This window comes from Echiichthys vipera (assembly GCF_963691815.1).
Source record: "Echiichthys vipera genome assembly, chromosome: 3".
Lineage (NCBI taxonomy): Eukaryota > Metazoa > Chordata > Actinopteri > Perciformes > Trachinidae > Echiichthys > Echiichthys vipera.
The window spans coordinates 32,687,583-32,691,185 of record NC_139828.1 but is presented as its reverse complement, the minus strand read 5'-3'; the positions used below and the strand labels follow the sequence as shown (position 1 = coordinate 32,691,185).

General features: G+C 44.9%; 1 long non-coding RNA gene across 1 annotated transcript; it reads left to right on the top strand.

The window, feature by feature from the left end:
- The first annotated feature begins 2,345 nt into the window (after positions 1–2,345).
- On the top strand, positions 2,346–3,379 carry LOC310945323. The gene is made up of 3 exons (XR_014593152.1): positions 2,346–2,413; positions 2,851–2,888; positions 3,165–3,379. It is a non-coding gene; the product is annotated as an uncharacterized lncRNA (long non-coding RNA).
- The last annotated feature ends 224 nt before the right edge of the window (positions 3,380–3,603 follow it).

Here is a 3,603-nt window from a genome sequence, read left to right as displayed (position 1 = left end):
TAGATTCTTATAGGCAGCAAAGTTTAGTGAAGCATACATTTCCTGCAAGTTTTGTGATGTGTGTGTGTTTTCTAAGCATTCAATAGCCTGAAGTACGGAATTTAAACTGTGTTGTGGAGAGAATGTGGATGTGTTGGTGTATTTACGTGTTCCGTTCGGATGGCCTGTGTCCGGTCCAGATGCGCCCCTCACTCTCCCCAGTCCTCCGGCCAGTCAATCACCCCTGTGTCGGAATCCCTGGCGGTTGGTCTGCCATTGTTCACGCTCTGGGCAGTCTTTTCGCCAGTGTCCATGCTTTCCGCAGATGAAATAGCTCCTCGCCCCCTTGGCCCTCAGCCATGCCCTCTGCCTTTTTCACGACCTCTGTGGTGATTGTCTCTTCGGAAATGCTGACAAAAAGTCAGGAGCTCTGCTGCATATTTCCGTCCTCCATCCTTGACCTTGGGGAACAGGGGAACAGTTTTTTCATGTTCGTCACTCTGTTCAGGTTTTTGCTCCTGGTGTAGTGGGAGCCAGCTCGTGCACGTAGGTGGGGGGGTTGTGTAGATGATCGCGATCGCCGGGGGCCGAGTCCTTTGCCTCTTCCCCTGGATCTGCCTGTCGTGGTGGCCGGCTGGCCACCTTTCCCCCTCACCAGTGCAGCCAGGTCGTCGAGGGGGTAGAGTGGTTGGTGCGGTTGTGGTGCAGGCTGGGCAGCCTCTTGGATCTGGGGCTTAGCCTGCTGAGCCTGCTGCTGGTTGGCTGGTTGGGGAGCCAGCCTGGTCGGAGGAGCCGAGTCGAGGTCGAGGGTCGCATCTAGTTTAAGACACAGAGAAGAAGGAGGGGGAGGAGAAGTTACCCTTTCCCTGCCTGTCTGCTGCCTTTTGTCTCTCAGCCTGGCTTCCTGTAGCCAGCTATCTCGTCGGCCCAATCAGCTTTGAAGGACTCCTTTCTTCTGCCCCTCCTGCTCTTTTGCCTTTCCCTGTCATCTTTCTTTCTTCTGCCTGAGGTTACTTTTCAGAATCCAATTGTGTGAGACTAAAACTGCCTGTATTGGGAAAACCCAGTCAGTGGCCCAAAATTTGAATTGGTCAACGCAAGATTCACCCTAGTTTTGTTCATGTACTGGAGATTTGGGCTTAGGGCTACGCCTTCGTCGCGTTTGCTTTGAGTTGGCCCCATCTCACTTAGTTTAGGTCTGTGTAGAGTCGCGCTGACGTGTCAGTTATGTGCTTCATTGTTTCTCTGAGGATGCTATTTCTATGTTTCATACATTGTAGGTTTGGGCCTAGCTTACCTTGGTTATGCTAAGCTCGTCTTTAGTGATATTGAAATCAATTGAAACGCTAAACTCTTTAGCTTTAATGCTAGCTAGTTTAGCTTTAGCTATATTGGTAATGCTAACTTAATTTGGCAATACCCACAGTCTAATTTTGATATGCTATTTTTCTCAATGCTAATTAGCCTAGCATTAGCTATGCTAGTTATGCTAAGCTAGTCTATAGTAAAACCCACAGTCTAAATTGATATGCTAGGTTCTTTGCTCAATGCTAATTAGCTTAGCATAAGCTATGCTAGTTATGCTAAACTAGTCTATGGTAATAGGTGCAATCAATCGTAAATGCTAACAACTTAGCTTAGCCTTTCTGGTAGCTATGCTACTAGGGCCTATAGCTAACTGCTAGTCCCTCTCAGCTGGTGCTGTCTGTTGCACCCCCCTCCTGTCTGGCGGTCTGCCAAACCACTCCTGGCAAAAGTGACGTGTACCAAGAATTCAAACTACACAACATTTGATTCAAAATGGCGACCAGGTTTTAAAATGGCGGGCCTCCAAGCCACGCCCAATACCTAAATTTCAACTGCGCCCCAACTACAAAATGGCGATTGATAGCACAACCACACCTATTTCCGATTTTCTTCTGCGCCACTGTTCAAAAATGGCGATTGGCCTTTATAGCCACACCCAACTTTTGAATTTCAATTGTCAAAATGATACCGTTCGCAAAACTTCATTTGTTTGATTTACAGCATGTATATAAAAATTCTATTTTGCTTTTTTTTCTAAATTTGGATCACAGCTGAGTCATATTAACCTTTTCTACTCGGAACCATGAAAGCCAGCTGCTCAACATGCTGATAGCAGTTTGCCAAGGCACATACATTTTCTCAATTGGTCATCTGGGCCCAGTATTTCAAAATTTGTAATCTGGATCAGAATAATCCGGATAATGAAATCCTCCTTTTCTCAGTCATGGATCACGGTGATCCTGCTGACTTTATCTGAGTATTTCAAAACACAGGCAGGGTGGATCACCGTCATCCCTACCTGGCCGGATACGGATTTCCCAATCTCAAGTCTCCGCCTCCGGGATCTGAAACATGGTGGACTACTTCATGAAAGGAGTAGCAGAGAGCCGACTTTCACGTCAAAAGTGTAAGTTAACCGTCGTCTATTGTGTAGCGGTTTTAATACCATACGAACGGCAACCAACACATCATGCAAGCCAACTATTTGAATTGTCACCTTATTAAAAGCAGGCCGTGGCGATCTCTAATTGAGACGCGGCCGTGCTAACGGGAGCTAACGCGGCTCCATTGACTTGTGTGTTAAGCAGCTAGCGGGCTATCATTAGCGGCTATCATTAGCGTCACGGCAGATTTACAGTATAAGCAGGCTGCATTGTGTACAGACCTGCTCAGTGCTTAGAAAACACAACGCAACACAGTTTGAGTATTAACTACAAGGTTTGTTCAGAAGGTTCAGAATGCTACAGTAGCCTAATGCTGGTGATGATATCATGTTTTTGTGTAGGCTACATAAACACAATTTGGGATTGTGGATTAAGATACTCATACACCTTCTACCTTCAGAGTCCACTCACAGCCATGGACCATTCAGCTACAACAGGGTGAGTGCTGGAAATCCTTGAAAATGCTTTAATTGTATTGATACATTTAAGACTTTCAAGTAATTGGAGTTTGAATAAAGTGCTTGAAACTGCTTAAATTTGTAATGGCATTACTTTCATGGTATTGGTCAGTGACACAATTAGAAACATTTCTTCATCCTAATTCCTCTCCAACATTGGTGAGAGCTTGTTTTTTTTTGCATTTCACTACACTGTTTTTAAACCTTGGTTTTAGCTTTGCATGTGACCAATAAACTTATCTATCTACCACATCAGGCACGGGGGCGAGAGCCATAGCCAGCGCCAGCGCCAGAGCGACGGCGACGGAAGAGGCATGCCGGGGATGAGGAAGCCTATGAGAGGCTCCTCAAAATGGAGACCGAAAGGGCAGTCAAACAGACTGAACTGGCCAAACGGCAAATTAAGCTGACGCTGCTTCAGCAAAAAGAGACAGAATTATTTTGTTGGAATAAAACTTTGTTCGGACCCTGCATTCCTTTGTCTTTCTCTGTTTTGGTACATGCAAGTTACAATGTTTGGTGAACTAGAATTTGAGAAATAATTGTAATTTTATTTACAGCAGTTTTACAGTGTGGTCAAAAATTTTACTATGCTTTACATTTTTTGATATTACTTAAATTACTTGTTAGAAGTACAACACTAACACTTAAGTGTAACAAACATCTTGAGTAACAATATCTAGGAGAAGTATGCG